The following is a 13,910-nucleotide window of genomic DNA, read 5'->3' on the forward strand; positions in this document are numbered from 1 at the left end:
CTTAGACACCATTATCCGCCACTCAGATGGTGAGAGGAACTGTCAGTGGTGTCACAGCATCTTTAAATGGGCTTTCTGCTGGCTGTTTCCTCGCTTACGGCCACGCCACCCTGAACATGCCCGATCTCGTCTGATCTCGGAAGCTAAGCAGGGTCGGGCCTGGTTAGTACTTGGATGGGAGACCGCCTGGGAATACCAGGTGCTGTAAGCTTTTTCCTCTCAGCTGTCACCAGAGGAGGGCGCTGTTGCTCCATCACCGCACACAGGGCGTTGAGAAACAAAGCTGCAATCATTCCAGCTGTGTGTGTATGCAGGGCAGAGAGGTGGCAATGAGACGCCTCACTTTCCAAGTAGTTTTGAGGGTTCCTGTGTTCACTGTTACAGCCTGTTAAAAGCCTGCAATCATCTTATAAGCGCATGTACACAAATAGCCTGAGAAACAACAATTCCTATGAAAGTAATGTTAAAGTATAGCATGTGTTTGATGGCTGAGACACCATTATCCGCCACTCAGATGGTGAGAGGAACTGTCAGTGGGGTCACAGCATCTTTAAATGGGCTTTCTGCTGGCTGTTTCCTCGCTTACGGCCACACCACCCTGAACACGCCCGATCTCGTCTGATCTCGGAAGCTAAGCAGGGTCGGGCCTGGTTAGTACTTGGATGGGAGACCGCCTGGGAATACCAGGTGCTGTAAGCTTTTTCCTCTCAGCTGTCACCAGAGGAGGGCGCTGTTGCTCCATCACCGCACACAGGGCGTTGAGAAACAAAGCTGCAATCATTCCAGCTGTGTGTGTATGCAGGGCAGAGAGGTGGCAATGAGACGCCTCACTTTCCAAGTAGTTTTGAGGGTTCCTGTTGTCACTGTTACAGCATGTTAAAAGCCTGCAATCATCTTATAAGCGCATGTACACAAATAGCCTGGGAAACAACTATTCCTATGAAAGTAATGTTAAAGTATAGCATGTGTTTGATGGCTGAGACACCATTATCCGCCACTCAGATGGTGAGAGGAACTGTCAGTGGTGTCACAGCATCTTTAAATGGGTTTTCTGCTGGCTGTTTCCTCGCTTACGGCCACACCACCCTGAACACGCCCGATCTCGTCTGATCTCGGAAGCTAAGCAGGGTCGGGCCTGGTTAGTACTTGGATGGGAGACCGCCTGGGAATACCAGGTGCTGTAAGCTTTTTCCTCTCAGCTGTCACCAGAGGAGGGCGCTGTTGCTCCATCACCGCACACAGGGCGTTGAGAAACAAAGCTGCAATCATTCCAGCTGTGTGTGTATGCAGGGCAGAGAGGTGGCAATGAGACGCCTCACTTTCCAAGTAGTTTTGAGGGTTCCTGTTGTCACTGTTACAGCCTGTTAAAAGCCTGCAATCATCTTATAAGCGCATGTACACAAATAGCCTGAGAAACAACAATTCCTATGAAAGTAATGTTAAAGTATAGCATGTGTTTGATGGCTGAGACACCATTATCCGCCACTCAGATGGTGAGAGGAACTGTCAGTGGTGTCACAGCATCTTTAAATGGGCTTTTTGCTGGCTGTTTCCTCGCTTACGGCCACACCACCCTGAACACGCCCGATCTCGTCTGATCTCGGAAGCTAAGCAGGGTCCGGCCTGGTTAGTACTTGCATGGGAGACCGCCTGGGAATACCAGGTGCTGTAAGCTTTTTCCTCTCAGCTGTCACCAGATGAGGGCGCTGTTGCTCCATCACCGCACACAGGGCGTTGAGAAACAAAGCTGCAATCATTCTAAGCTGTGTGTGTATGCAGGGCAGAGAGGTGGCACTGAGACGCCTCACTTTCCAAGTAGTTTTGAGGGTTCCTGTGTTCACTGTTACAGCCTGTTAAAAGCCTGCAATCATCTTATAAGCGCATGTACACAAATAGCCTGAGAAACAACAATTCCTATGAAAGTAATGTTAAAGTATAGCATGTGTTTGATGGCTGAGACACCATTATCCGCCACTCAGATGGTGAGAGGAACTGTCAGTGGTGTCCCAGCATCTTTTAATGGGCTTTCTGCTGGCTGTTTCCTCGCTTACGGCCACACCACCCTGAACACGCCCGATCTCGTCTGATCTCGGAAGCTAAGCAGGTTCGGGCCTGGTTAGTACTTGGATGGTAGACCGCCTGGGAATACCAGGTGCTGTAAGCTTTTTCCTCTCAGCTGTCACCAGAGGAGGGCGCTGTTGCTCCATCACCGCACACAGGGCGTTGAGAAACAAAGCTGCAATCATTCCAGCTGTGTGTGTATGCAGGGCAGAGAGGTGGCACTGAGACGCCTCACTTTCCAAGTAGTTTTGAGGGTTCCTGTGTTCACTGTTACAGCCTGTTAAAAGCCTGCAATCATCTTATAAGCGCATGTACACAAATAGCCTGAGAAACAACAATTCCTATGAAAGGAATGTTAAAGTATAGCATGTGTTTGATGGCTGAGACACCATTATCCGCCATTCAGATGGTGAGAGGAACTGTCAGTGGTGTCACAGCATCTTTAAATGGGCTTTCTGCTGGCTGTTTCCTCGCTTACGGCCACACCACCCTGAACACGCCCGATCTCGTCTGATCTCGGAAGCTAAGCAGGTTAGGGCCTGGTTAGTACTTGGATGGGAGACCGCCTGGGAATATCAGGTGCTGTAAGCTTTTTCCTCTCAGCTGTCACCAGAGGAGGGCGCTGTTGCTCCATCACCGCACACAGGGCGTTGAGAAACATAGCTGCAATCATTCCAGCTGTGTGTGTATGCAGGGCAGAGAGGTGGCAATGAGACGCCTCACTTTCCAAGTAGTTTTGAGGGTTCCTGTGTTCATTGTTACAGCCTGTTAAAAGCCTGCAATCATCTTATAAGCGCATGTACACAAATAGCCTGAGAAACAACAATTCCTATGAAAGTAATGTTAAAGTATAGCATGTGTTTGATGGCTGAGACACCATTATCCGCCACTCAGATGGTGAGAGGAACTGTCAGTGGTGTCACAGCATCTTTAAATGGGCTTTCTGCTGGCTGTTTCCTCGCTTACGGCCACACCAACCTGAACACGCCAGATCTCGTCTGATCTCGGAAGGTAAGCAGGGTCGGGCCTGGTTAGTACTTGGATGGGAGACCGCCTGGGAATACCAGGTGCTGTAAGCTTTTTCCTCTCAGCTGTCACCAGAGGAGGGTGCTGTTGCTCCATCATCGCACACAGGGCGTTGAGAAACAAAGCTGCAATCATTCCAGCTGTGTGTGTATGCAGGGCAGAGAGGTGGCAATGAGACGCCTCACTTTCCAAGTAGTTTTGAGGGTTCCTGTGTTCACTGTTACAGCCTGTTAAAAGCCTGCAATCATCTTATAAGCGCATGTACACAAATAGCCTGAGAAACAACAATTCCTATGAAAGTAATGTTAAAGTATAGCATGTGTTTGATGGCTGAGACACCATTATCCGCCACTCAGATGGTGAGAGGAACTGTCAGTGGTGTCACAGCATCTTTAAATGGGCTTTCTGCTGGCTGTTTCCTCGCTTACGGCCACACCACCCTGAACACGCCCGATCTCGTCTGATCTCGGAAGCTAAGCAGGGTCGGGCCTGGTTAGTACTTGGATGGGAGACCGCCTGGGAATACCAGGTGCTGTAAGCTTTTTCCTCTCAGCTGTCACCAGAGGAGGGCGCTGTTGCTCCATCACCGCACACAGGGCGTTGAGAAACAAAGCTGCAATCATTCCAGCTGTGTGTGTATGCAGGGCAGAGAGGTGGCAATGAGACGCCTCACTTTCCAAGTAGTTTTGAGGGTTCCTGTGTTCACTGTTACAGCCTGTTAAAAGTCTGCAATCATCTTATAAGCGCATGTACACAAATAGCCTGAGAAACAACAATTCCTATGAAAGTAATGTTAAAGTATAGCTTGTGTTTGATGGCTGAGACACCATTATCCGCCACTCAGATGGTGAGAGGAACTGTCAGTGGTGTCACAGCATCTTTAAATGGGCTTTCTGCTGGCTGTTTCCTCGCTTACGGCCACACCACCCTGAACACGCCCGATCTCGTCTGATCTCGGAAGCTAAGCAGGGTCGGGCCTGGTTAGTACTTGGATGGGAGACCGCCTGGGAATACCAGGTGCTGTAAGCTTTTTCCTCTCAGCTGTCACCAGAGGAGGGCGCTGTTGCTCCATCACCGCACACAGGGCGTTGAGAAACAAAGCTGCAATCATTCCAGCTGTGTGTGTATGCAGGGCAGAGAGGTGGCAATGAGACGCCTCACTTTCCAAGTAGTTTTGAGGGTTCCTGTGTTCACTGTTACAGCCTGTTAAAAGTCTGCAATCATCTTATAAGCGCATGTACACAAATAGCCTGAGAAACAACAATTCCTATGAAAGTAATGTTAAAGTATAGCTTGTGTTTGATGGCTGAGACACCATTATCCGCCACTCAGATGGTGAGAGGAACTGTCAGTGGGGTCACAGCATCTTTAAATGGGCTTTCTGCTGGCTGTTTCCTCGCTTACGGCCACACCACCCTGAACACGCCCGATCTCGTCTGATCTCGGAAGCTAAGCAGGGTCGGGCCTGGTTAGTACTTGGATGGGAGATTGCCTGGGAATACCAGGTGCTGTAAGCTTTTTCCTCTCAGCTGTCACCAGAGGAGGGCGCTGTTGCTCCATCACCGCACACAGGGCGTTGAGAAACAAAGCTGCAATCATTCCAGCTGTGTGTGTATGAAGGGCAGAGAGGTGGCACTGAGACACCCCACTTTCCAAGTAGTTTTGAGTGTTCCTGCTGTCACTGTTACAGCCTGTTAAAAGCCTGCAATCATCTTATAAGCGCATGTACACAAATAGCCTGAGAAACAACTATTCCTATGAATGTAATGTTAAAGTATAGCATGTGTTTGATGGCTGAGACACCATTATCCGCCACTCAGATGGTGAGAGGAACTGTCAGTGGTGTCACAGCATCTTTAAATGGGCTTTCTGCTGGCTGTTTCCTCGCTTACGGCCACGCCACCCTGAACACGCCCGATCTCATCTGATCTCGGAAGCTAAGTAGGGTCGGGCCTGGTTAGTACTTGGATGGGAGACCGCCTGGGAATACCAGGTGCTGCAAGCTTTTTCCTCTCAGCTGTCACCAGAGGAGGGCGCTGTTGCTCCATCACCGCACACAGGGCGTTGAGAAACAAAGCTGCAATCATTCCAGCTGTGTGTGTATGCAGGGCAGAGAGGTGGCAATGAGACGCCTCACTTTCCAAGTAGTTTTGAGGGTTCCTATTGTCACTGTTACAGCCTGTTAAAAGCCTGCAATCATCTTATAAGCGCATGTACACAAATAGCCTGGGAAACAACAATTCCTATGAAAGTAATGTTAAAGTATAGCATGTGTTTGATGGCTGAGACACCATTATCCGCCACTCAGATGGTGAGAGGAACTGTCAGTGGTGTCACAGCATCTTTAAATGGGCTTTCTGCTGGCTGTTTCCTCGCTTACGGCCACACCACCCTGAACACGCCCGATCTCGTCTGATCTCGGAAGCTAAGCAGGGTCGGGCCTGGTTAGTACTTGGATGGGAGACCGCCTGGGAATACCAGGTGCTGTAAGCTTTTTCCTCTCAGCTGTCACCAGAGGAGGGCGCTGTTGCTCCATCACCGCACACAGGGCGTTGAGAAACAAAGCTGCAATCATTCCAGCTGTGTGTGTATGCAGGGCAGAGAGGTGGCACTGAGACGCCTCACTTTCCAAGTAGTTTTGAGGGTTCCTGTGTTCACTGTTACAGCCTGTTAAAAGCCTGCAATCATCTTATAAGCGCATGTACACAAATAGCCTGAGAAACAACAATTCCTATGAAAGGAATGTTAAAGTATAGCATGTGTTTGATGGCTGAGACACCATTATCCGCCATTCAGATGGTGAGAGGAACTGTCAGTGGTGTCACAGCATCTTTAAATGGGCTTTCTGCTGGCTGTTTCCTCGCTTACGGCCACACCACCCTGAACACGCCCGATCTCGTCTGATCTCGGAAGCTAAGCAGGGTCGGGCCTGGTTAGTACTTGGATGGGAGACCGCCTGGGAATACCAGGTGCTGTAAGCTTTTTCCTCTCAGCTGTCACCAGAGGAGGGCGCTGTTGCTCCATCACCGCACACAGGGCGTTGAGAAACAAAGCTGCAATCATTCCAGCTGTGTGTGTATGCAGGGCAGAGAGGTGGCAATGAGACGCCTCACTTTCCAAGTAGTTTTGAGGGTTCCTGTGTTCACTGTTACAGCCTGTTAAAAGCCTGCAATCATCTTATAAGCGCATGTACACAAATAGCCTGAGAAACAACAATTCCTATGAAAGTAATGTTAAAATATAGCATGTGTTTGATGGCTGAGACACCATTATCCGCCACTCAGATGGTGAGAGGAACTGTCAGTGGTGTCACAGCATCTTCAAATGGGCTTTCTGCTGGCTGTTTCCTCGCTTACGGCCACACCACCCTGAACACGCCCTATCTCGTCTGATCTCGGAACCTAAGCAGGGTCGGGCCTGGTTAGTACTTGGATGGGAGACCGCCTAGGAATACCAGGTGCTGTAAGCTTTTTCCTCTCAGCTGTCACCAGAGGAGGGCGCTGTTGCTCCATCACCGCACACAGGGCGTTGAGAAACAAAGCTGCAATCATTCCAGCTGTGTGTGTATGAAGGGCAGAGAGGTGGCACTGAGACACCCCACTTTCCAAGTAGTTTTGAATGTTCCTGTTGTCACTGTTACAGCCTGTTAAAAGCCTGCAATCATCTTATAAGTGCATGTACACAAATAGCCTGAGAAACAACAATTCCTATGAAAGTAATGTTCAAGTATAGCATGTGTTTGATGGCAGAGACACCATTATCCGCCACTCAGATGGTGAGAGGAACTGTCAGTGGTGTCACAGCATCTTTAAATGGGCTTTCTGCTGGCTGTTTCTTCGCTTACGGCCACACCACCCTGAACACGCCCGATCTCGTCTGATCTCGGAAGCTAAGCAGGGTCGGGCCTGGTTAGTACTTGGATGGGAGACCGCCTGGGAATACCAGGTGCTGTAAGCTTTTTCCTCTCAGCTGTCACCAGAGGAGGGCGCTGTTGCTCCATCACCGCACACAGGGCGTTGAGAAACAAAGCTGCAATCATTCCAGCTGTGTGTGTATGCAGGGCAGAGAGGTGGCAATGAGACGCCTCACTTTCCAAGTAGTTTTGAGGGTTCCTCTTGCAATCATTCCAGCTGTGTGTGTATGCAGGGCAGAGAGGTGGCAATGAGACGCCTCACTTTCCAAGTAGTTTTGAGGGTTCCTGTTGTCACTGTTACAGCCTGTTAAAAGCCTGCAATCATCTTATAAGCGCATGTACACAAATAGCCTGAGAAACAACAATTCCTATGAAAGTAATGTTAAAGTATAGCATGTGTTTGATGGCTGAGACACCATTATCCGCCACTCAGATGGTGAGAGGAACTGTCAGTGGGGTCACAGCATCTTTAAATGGGCTTTCTGCTGGCTGTTTCCTCGCTTACGGCCACACCACCCTGAACACGCCTGATCTCGTCTGATCTCGGAAGCTAAGCAGGGTAGGGCCTGGTTAGTACTTGGATGGGAGACCGCCTGGGAATACCAGGTGCTGTAAGCTTTTTCCTCTCAGCTGTCACCAGAGGAGGGCGCTGTTGCTCCATCACCGCACACAGGGCGTTGAGAAACAAAGCTGCAATCATTCCAGCTGTGTGTGTATGCAGGGCAGAGAGGTGGCAATGAGACGCCTCACTTTCCAAGTAGTTTTGAGGGTTCCTGTGTTCATTGTTACAGCCTGTTAAAAGCCTGCAATCATCTTATAAGCGCATGTACACAAATAGCCTGAGAAACAACAATTCCTATGAAAGTAATGTTAAAGTATAGCATGTGTTTGATGGCTGAGACACCATTATCCGCCACTCAGATGGTGAGAGGAGTGGTGTCACAGCATCTTTAAATGGGCTTTCTGCTGGCTGTTTCCTCGCTTACGGCCACACCACCCTGAACACGCCCGATCTCGTCTGATCTCGGAAGCTAAGCAGGGTCGGGCCTGGTTAGTACTTGGATGGGAAACCGCCTGGGAATACCAGGTGCTGTAAGCTTTTTCCTCTCAGCTGTCACCAGAGGAGGGCGCTGTTGCTTCATCACCGCACACAGGGCGTTGAGAAACAAAGCTGCAATCATTCCAGCTGTGTGTGTATGAAGGGCAGAGAGGTGGCACTGAGACACCCCACTTTCCAAGTAGTTTTGAGGGTTCCTGCTGTCACTGTTACAGCCTGTTAAAAGCCTGCAATCATCTTATAAGCGCATGTACACAAATAGCCTGAGAAAAAACAATTCCTATGAAAGTAATGTTAAAGTATAGCATGTGTTTGATGGCTGAGACACCATTATCCGCCACTCAGATGGTGAGAGGAACTGTCAGTGGTGTCACAGCATCTTTAAATGGGCTTTCTGCTGGCTGTTTCCTCGCTTACGGCCACACCACCCTGAATACGCCCGATCTCGTCTGATCTCGGAAGCTAAGCAGGGTCGGGCCTGGTTAGTACTTGCATGGGAGACCGCCTGGGAATACCAGGTGCTGTAAGCTTTTTCCTCTCAGCTGTCACCAGATGAGGGCGCTGTTGCTCCATCACCGCACACAGGGCGTTGAGAAACAAAGCTGCAATCATTCTAAGCTGTGTGTGATGCAGGGCAGAGAGGTGGCACTTAGACGCCTCACTTTCCAAGTAGTTTTGAGGGTTCCTGTTGTCACTGTTACAGCCTGTTAAAAGCCTGCAATCATCTTATAAGCGCATGTACACAAATAGCCTGAGAAACAACAATTCCTATGAAAGTAATGTTAAAGTATAGCATGTGTTTGATGGCTGAGACACCATTATCCGCCACTCAGATGGTGAGAGGAACTGTCAGTGGGGTCACAGCATCTTTAAATGGGCTTTCTGCTGGCTGTTTCCTCGCTTACGGCCACACCACCCTGAACACGCCCGATCTCGTCTGATCTCGGAAGCTAAGCAGGGTCGGGCCTGGTTAGTACTTGGATGGGAGACCGCCTGGGAATACAAGGTGCTGTAAGCGTTTTCCTCTCAGCTGTCACCAGAGGAGGGCGCTGTTGCTCCATCACCGCACACAGGGCGTTGAGAAACAAAGCTGCAATCATTCCAGCTGTGTGTGTATGCAGGGCAGAGAGGTGGCACTGAGACGCCTCACTTTCCAAGTAGTTTTGAGGGTTCCTGTTGTCACTGTTACAGCCTGTTAAAAGCCTGCAATCATCTTATAAGCGCATGTACACAAATAGCCTGAGAAACAACAATTCCTATGAAAGTAATGTTAAAGTATAGCATGTGTTTGATGGCTGAGACACCATTATCCGCCACTCAGATGGTGAGAGGAACTGTCAGTGGTGTCACAGCATCTTTAAATGGGCTTTCTGCTGGCTGTTTCCTCGCTTACGGCCACACCACCCTGAACACGCCCGATCTCGTCTGATCTCGGAAGCTAAGCAGGGTCGGGCCTGGTTAGTACTTACATGGGAGACCGCCTGGGAATGCCAGGTGCTGTAAGCTTTTTCCTCTCAGCTGTCACCAGATGAGGGCGCTGTTGCTCCATCACCGCACACAGGGCGTTGAGAAACAAAGCTGCAATCATTCTAAGCTGTGTGTGTATGCAGGGCAGAGAGGTGGCACTGAGACGCCTCACTTTCCAAGTAGTTTTGAGGGTTCCTGTTGTCACTGTTACAGCCTGTTAAAAGCCTGCAATCATCTTATAAGCGCATGTACACAAATAGCCTGAGAAACAACAATTCCTATGAAAGTAATGTTAAAGTATAGCATGTGTTTGATGGCTGAGACACCATTATCCGCCACTCAGATGGTGAGAGGAACTGTCAGTGGGGTCACAGCATCTTTAAATGGGCTTTCTGCTGGCTGTTTCCTCGCTTACGGCCACACCACCCTGAACACGCCCGATCTCGTCTGATCTCGGAAGCTAAGCAGGGTAGGCCCTGGTTAGTACTTCGATGGGAGACCGCCTGGGAATACCAGGTGCTGTAAGCTTTTTCCTCTCAGCTGTCACCAGAGGAGGGCGCTGTTGCTCCATCACCGCACACAGGGCGTTGAGAAACAAAGCTGCAATCATTCCAACTGTGTGTGTATGCAGGGCAGAGAGGTGGCAATGAGACGCCTCACTTTCCAAGTAGTTTTGAGGGTTCCTGTGTTCACTGTTACAGCCTGTTAAAAGCCTGCAATCATCTTATAAGCGCATGTACACAAATAGCCTGAGAAACAACAATTCCTATGAAAGTAATGTTAAAGTATAGCATGTGTTTGATGGCGGAGACACCATTATCCGCCACTCAGATGGTGAGAGGAGTGGTGTCACAGCATCTTTAAATGGGCTTTCTGCTGGCTGTTTCCTCGCTTACGGCCACACCACCCTGAACACGCCCGATCTCGTCTGATCTCGGAAGCTAAGCAGGGTCGGGCCTGGTTAGTACTTGGATGGGAGACCGCCTGGGAATACCAGGTGCTGTAAGCTTTTTCCTCTCAGCTGTCACCAGAGGAGGGCGCTGTTGCTCCATCACCGCACACAGGGCGTTGAGAAACAAAGCTGCAATCATTCCAGCTGTGTGTGTATGCAGGGCAGAGAGGTGGCAATGAGACGCCTCACTTTCCAAGTAGTTTTGAGGGTTCCTGTGTTCACTGTTGAAGCCTGTTAAAAGCCTGCAATCATCTTATAAGCGCATGTACACAAATAGCCTGAGAAACAACAATTCCTATGAAAGTAATGTTAAAGTATAGCATGTGTTTGATGGCTGAGACACCATTATCCGCCACTCAGATGGTGAGAGGAACTGTCAGTGGTGTCACAGCATCTTTAAATGGGCTTTCTGCTGGCTGTTTCCTTGCTTACGGCCACACCACCCTGAACACGCCCGATCTCGTCTGATCTCGGAAGCTAAGCAGGGTCGGGCCTGGTTAGTACTTGGATGGGAGACCGCCTGGGAATACCAGGTGCTGTAAGCTTTTTCCTCTCAGCTGTCACCAGAGGAGGGCGCTGTTGCTCCATCACCGCACACAGGGCGTTGAGAAACAAAGCTGCAATCATTCCAGCTGTGTGTGTATGAAGGGCAGAGAGGTGGCACTGAGACACCCCACTTTCCAAGTAGTTTTGAGTGTTCCTGTTGTCACTGTTACAGCCTGTTAAAAGCCTGCAATCATCTTATAAGCGCATATACACAAATAGCCTGAGAAACAACAATTCCTATGAAAGTAATGTTAAAGTATAGCATGTGTTTGATGGCTGAGACACCATTATCCGCCACTCAGATGGTGAGAGGAACTGTCAGTGGTGTCACAGCATCTTTAAATGGGCCTGCAATCATCTTATAAGCGCATGTACACAAATAGCCTGAGAAACAACTATTCCTATGAAAGTAATGTTAAAGTATAGCATGTGTTTGATGGCTGAGACACCATTATCCGCCACTCAGATGGTGAGAGGAACTGTCAGTGGTGTCACAGCATCTTTAAATGGGCTTTCTGCTGGCTGTTTCCTCGCTTACGGCCACACCAACCTGAACACGCCCAATCTCGTCTGATCTCGGAAGCTAAGCAGGGTAGGCCCTGGTTAGTACTTCGATGGGAGACAGCCTGGGAATACCAGGTGCTGTAAGCTTTTTCCTCTCAGCTGTCACCAGAGGAGGGCGCTGTTGCTCCATCACCGCACACAGGGCGTTGAGAAACAAAGCTGCAATCATTCCAGCTGTGTGTGTATGCAGGGCAGAGAGGTGGCAATGAGACGCCTCACTTTCCAAGTAGTTTTGAGGGTTCCTGTGTTCACTGTTACAGCCTGTTAAAAGCCTGCAATCATCTTATAAGCGCATGTACACAAATAGCCTGAGAAACAACAATTCCTATGAAAGTAATGTTAAAGTATAGCATGTGTTTGATGGCTGAGACACCATTATCCGCCACTCAGATGGTGAGAGGAGTGGTGTCACAGCATTTTTAAATGGGCTTTCTGCTGGCTGTTTCCTCGCTTACGGCCACACCACCCTGAACACGCCCGATCTCGTCTGATCTCGGAAGCTAAGCAGGGTCAGGCCTGGTTAGTACTTGGATGGGAGACCGCCTGGGAATACCAGGTGCTGTAAGCTTTTTCCTCTCAGCTGTCACCAGAGGAGGGCGCTGTTGCTCCATCACCGCACACAGGGCGTTGAGAAACAAAGCTGCAATCATTCCAGCTGTGTGTGTATGAAGGGCAGAGAGGTGGCACTGAGACACCCCACTTTCCAAGTAGTTTTGAGTGTTCCTGCTGTCACTGTTACAGCCTGTTAAAAGCCTGCAATCATCTTATAAGCGCATGTACACAAATAGCCTGAGAAACAACTATTCCTATGAAAGTAATGTTAAAGTATAGCATGTGTTTGATGGCTGAGACACCATTATCCGCCACTCAGATGGTGAGAGGAACTGTCAGTGGTGTCACAGCATCTTTAAATGGGCTTTCTGCTGGCTGTTTCCTCGCTTACGGCCACACCACCCTGAACACGCCCGATCTCGTCTGATCTCTGGAAGCTAAGCAGGGTCGGGCCTGGTTAGTACTTGGATGGGAGACCGCCTGGGAATACCAGGTGCTGTAAGCTTTTTCCTCTCAGCTGTCACCAGAGGAGGGCGCTGTTGCTCCATCACCGCACACAGGGCGTTGAGAAACAAAGCTGCAATCATTCCAGCTGTGTGTGTATGCAGGGCAGAGAGGTGGCACTGAGACGCCTCACTTTCCAAGTAGTTTTGAGGGTTCCTGTTGTCACTGTTACAGCCTGTTAAAAGCCTGCAATCATCTTATAAGCGCATGTACACAAATAGCCTGAGAAACAACAATTCCTATGAAAGTAATGTTAAAGTGTAGCATGTGTTTGATGGCTGAGACACCATTATCCGCCACTCAGATGGTGAGAGGAACTGTCAGTGGTGTCACAGCATCTTTAAATGGGCTTTCTGCTGGCTGTTTCCTCGCTTACGGCCACACCACCCTGAACACGCCCGATCTCGTCTGATCTCGGAAGCTAAGCAGGGTCGGGCCTGGTTAGTACTTGGATGGGAGACCGCCTGGGAATACCAGGTGCTGTAAGCTTTTTCCTCTCAGCTGTCACCAGAGGAGGGCGCTGTTGCTCCATCACCGCACACAGGGCGTTGAGAAACAAAGCTGCAATCATTCCAGCTGTGTGTGTATGAAGGGCAGAGAGGTGGCACTGAGACACCCCACTTTCCAAGTAGTTTTGAGTGTTCCTGCTGTCACTGTTACAGCCTGTTAAAAGCCTGCAATCATCTTATAAGCGCATGTACACAAATAGCCTGAGAAACAACTATTCCTATGAAAGTAATGTTAAAGTATAGCATGTGTTTGATGGCTGAGACACCATTATCCGCCACTCAGATGGTGAGAGGAACTGTCAGTGGTGTCACAGCATCTTTAAATGGGCTTTCTGCTGGCTGTTTACTCGCTTACGGCCACACCACCCTGAACACGCCCGATCTCGTCTGATCTCGGAAGCTAAGCAGGGTCGGGCCTGGTTAGTACTTGGATGGGAGACCGCCTGGGAATACCAGGTGCTGTAAGCTTTTTCCTCTCAGCTGTCACCAGAGGAGGGCGCTGTTGCTCCATCACCGCAAACAGGGCGTTGAGAAACAAAGCTGCAATCATTCCAGCTGTGTGTGTATGAAGGGCAGAGAGGTGGCACTGAGACACCCCACTTTCCAAGTAGTTTTGAGTGTTCCTGCTGTCACTGTTACAGCCTGTTAAAAGCCTGCAATCATCTTATAAGCGCATGTACACAAATAGCCTGAGAAACAACTATTCCTATGAAAGTAATGTTAAAGTATAGCATGTGTTTGATGGCTGAGACACCATTA

General features: G+C 49.5%; 27 non-coding genes and 1 pseudogene across 27 annotated transcripts; all 28 read left to right on the plus strand.

Annotated features, from left to right (window-relative positions):
- The first annotated feature begins 92 nt into the window (after window positions 1-92).
- LOC133988973 (5S ribosomal RNA) lies at window positions 93-211 on the plus strand. Its single transcript, XR_009926154.1, has one exon. It is a non-coding gene; the product is annotated as a 5S ribosomal RNA (ribosomal RNA).
- Window positions 212-580: 369 nt separating this feature from the next.
- Window positions 581-699, plus strand: LOC133989758 (5S ribosomal RNA). Its single transcript, XR_009926879.1, has one exon. It is a non-coding gene; the product is annotated as a 5S ribosomal RNA (ribosomal RNA).
- Window positions 700-1,068: 369 nt separating this feature from the next.
- Window positions 1,069-1,187, plus strand: LOC133989759 (5S ribosomal RNA). Its single transcript, XR_009926880.1, has one exon. It is a non-coding gene; the product is annotated as a 5S ribosomal RNA (ribosomal RNA).
- A 369-nt stretch (window positions 1,188-1,556) lies between these two features.
- LOC133989273 (5S ribosomal RNA) lies at window positions 1,557-1,675 on the plus strand. Its single transcript, XR_009926438.1, has one exon. It is a non-coding gene; the product is annotated as a 5S ribosomal RNA (ribosomal RNA).
- Window positions 1,676-2,045: 370 nt separating this feature from the next.
- On the plus strand, window positions 2,046-2,164 carry LOC133989196 (5S ribosomal RNA). Its single transcript, XR_009926365.1, has one exon. It is a non-coding gene; the product is annotated as a 5S ribosomal RNA (ribosomal RNA).
- A 369-nt stretch (window positions 2,165-2,533) lies between these two features.
- LOC133989032 (5S ribosomal RNA) lies at window positions 2,534-2,652 on the plus strand. The gene has a single exon (XR_009926210.1). It is a non-coding gene; the product is annotated as a 5S ribosomal RNA (ribosomal RNA).
- A 369-nt stretch (window positions 2,653-3,021) lies between these two features.
- On the plus strand, window positions 3,022-3,140 carry LOC133989328 (5S ribosomal RNA). The gene has a single exon (XR_009926492.1). It is a non-coding gene; the product is annotated as a 5S ribosomal RNA (ribosomal RNA).
- A 369-nt stretch (window positions 3,141-3,509) lies between these two features.
- LOC133989761 (5S ribosomal RNA) lies at window positions 3,510-3,628 on the plus strand. The gene has a single exon (XR_009926882.1). It is a non-coding gene; the product is annotated as a 5S ribosomal RNA (ribosomal RNA).
- A 369-nt stretch (window positions 3,629-3,997) lies between these two features.
- Window positions 3,998-4,116, plus strand: LOC133989762 (5S ribosomal RNA). The gene has a single exon (XR_009926883.1). It is a non-coding gene; the product is annotated as a 5S ribosomal RNA (ribosomal RNA).
- A 369-nt stretch (window positions 4,117-4,485) lies between these two features.
- Window positions 4,486-4,604, plus strand: LOC133989078 (5S ribosomal RNA). The gene has a single exon (XR_009926253.1). It is a non-coding gene; the product is annotated as a 5S ribosomal RNA (ribosomal RNA).
- A 369-nt stretch (window positions 4,605-4,973) lies between these two features.
- On the plus strand, window positions 4,974-5,092 carry LOC133989219 (5S ribosomal RNA). The gene has a single exon (XR_009926387.1). It is a non-coding gene; the product is annotated as a 5S ribosomal RNA (ribosomal RNA).
- Window positions 5,093-5,461: 369 nt separating this feature from the next.
- On the plus strand, window positions 5,462-5,580 carry LOC133989763 (5S ribosomal RNA). The gene has a single exon (XR_009926884.1). It is a non-coding gene; the product is annotated as a 5S ribosomal RNA (ribosomal RNA).
- A 369-nt stretch (window positions 5,581-5,949) lies between these two features.
- On the plus strand, window positions 5,950-6,068 carry LOC133989764 (5S ribosomal RNA). The gene has a single exon (XR_009926885.1). It is a non-coding gene; the product is annotated as a 5S ribosomal RNA (ribosomal RNA).
- A 369-nt stretch (window positions 6,069-6,437) lies between these two features.
- LOC133989365 (5S ribosomal RNA) lies at window positions 6,438-6,556 on the plus strand. Its single transcript, XR_009926527.1, has one exon. It is a non-coding gene; the product is annotated as a 5S ribosomal RNA (ribosomal RNA).
- Window positions 6,557-6,925: 369 nt separating this feature from the next.
- On the plus strand, window positions 6,926-7,044 carry LOC133989766 (5S ribosomal RNA). The gene has a single exon (XR_009926886.1). It is a non-coding gene; the product is annotated as a 5S ribosomal RNA (ribosomal RNA).
- Window positions 7,045-7,499: 455 nt separating this feature from the next.
- Window positions 7,500-7,618, plus strand: LOC133988589 (5S ribosomal RNA). The gene has a single exon (XR_009925792.1). It is a non-coding gene; the product is annotated as a 5S ribosomal RNA (ribosomal RNA).
- A 362-nt stretch (window positions 7,619-7,980) lies between these two features.
- Window positions 7,981-8,099, plus strand: LOC133988597 (5S ribosomal RNA). The gene has a single exon (XR_009925800.1). It is a non-coding gene; the product is annotated as a 5S ribosomal RNA (ribosomal RNA).
- A 369-nt stretch (window positions 8,100-8,468) lies between these two features.
- LOC133988660 (5S ribosomal RNA) lies at window positions 8,469-8,587 on the plus strand. The gene has a single exon (XR_009925859.1). It is a non-coding gene; the product is annotated as a 5S ribosomal RNA (ribosomal RNA).
- Window positions 8,588-8,956: 369 nt separating this feature from the next.
- On the plus strand, window positions 8,957-9,075 carry LOC133989164 (5S ribosomal RNA). The gene has a single exon (XR_009926334.1). It is a non-coding gene; the product is annotated as a 5S ribosomal RNA (ribosomal RNA).
- A 369-nt stretch (window positions 9,076-9,444) lies between these two features.
- LOC133989024 (5S ribosomal RNA) lies at window positions 9,445-9,563 on the plus strand. The gene has a single exon (XR_009926202.1). It is a non-coding gene; the product is annotated as a 5S ribosomal RNA (ribosomal RNA).
- Window positions 9,564-9,933: 370 nt separating this feature from the next.
- On the plus strand, window positions 9,934-10,052 carry LOC133988997 (5S ribosomal RNA). Its single transcript, XR_009926177.1, has one exon. It is a non-coding gene; the product is annotated as a 5S ribosomal RNA (ribosomal RNA).
- Window positions 10,053-10,414: 362 nt separating this feature from the next.
- Window positions 10,415-10,533, plus strand: LOC133989767 (5S ribosomal RNA). Its single transcript, XR_009926887.1, has one exon. It is a non-coding gene; the product is annotated as a 5S ribosomal RNA (ribosomal RNA).
- Window positions 10,534-10,902: 369 nt separating this feature from the next.
- On the plus strand, window positions 10,903-11,021 carry LOC133989768 (5S ribosomal RNA). Its single transcript, XR_009926888.1, has one exon. It is a non-coding gene; the product is annotated as a 5S ribosomal RNA (ribosomal RNA).
- Window positions 11,022-11,554: 533 nt separating this feature from the next.
- On the plus strand, window positions 11,555-11,673 carry LOC133989385 (5S ribosomal RNA; annotated as a pseudogene).
- A 362-nt stretch (window positions 11,674-12,035) lies between these two features.
- LOC133988945 (5S ribosomal RNA) lies at window positions 12,036-12,154 on the plus strand. The gene has a single exon (XR_009926128.1). It is a non-coding gene; the product is annotated as a 5S ribosomal RNA (ribosomal RNA).
- A 369-nt stretch (window positions 12,155-12,523) lies between these two features.
- On the plus strand, window positions 12,524-12,643 carry LOC133989263 (5S ribosomal RNA). The gene has a single exon (XR_009926428.1). It is a non-coding gene; the product is annotated as a 5S ribosomal RNA (ribosomal RNA).
- A 369-nt stretch (window positions 12,644-13,012) lies between these two features.
- Window positions 13,013-13,131, plus strand: LOC133989769 (5S ribosomal RNA). The gene has a single exon (XR_009926889.1). It is a non-coding gene; the product is annotated as a 5S ribosomal RNA (ribosomal RNA).
- A 369-nt stretch (window positions 13,132-13,500) lies between these two features.
- Window positions 13,501-13,619, plus strand: LOC133989770 (5S ribosomal RNA). Its single transcript, XR_009926890.1, has one exon. It is a non-coding gene; the product is annotated as a 5S ribosomal RNA (ribosomal RNA).
- The last annotated feature ends 291 nt before the right edge of the window (window positions 13,620-13,910 follow it).

The sequence above is a fragment of the Scomber scombrus genome, chromosome 10, assembly GCF_963691925.1.
Source record: "Scomber scombrus chromosome 10, fScoSco1.1, whole genome shotgun sequence".
Taxonomy (NCBI): Eukaryota; Metazoa; Chordata; class Actinopteri; order Scombriformes; family Scombridae; genus Scomber; species Scomber scombrus.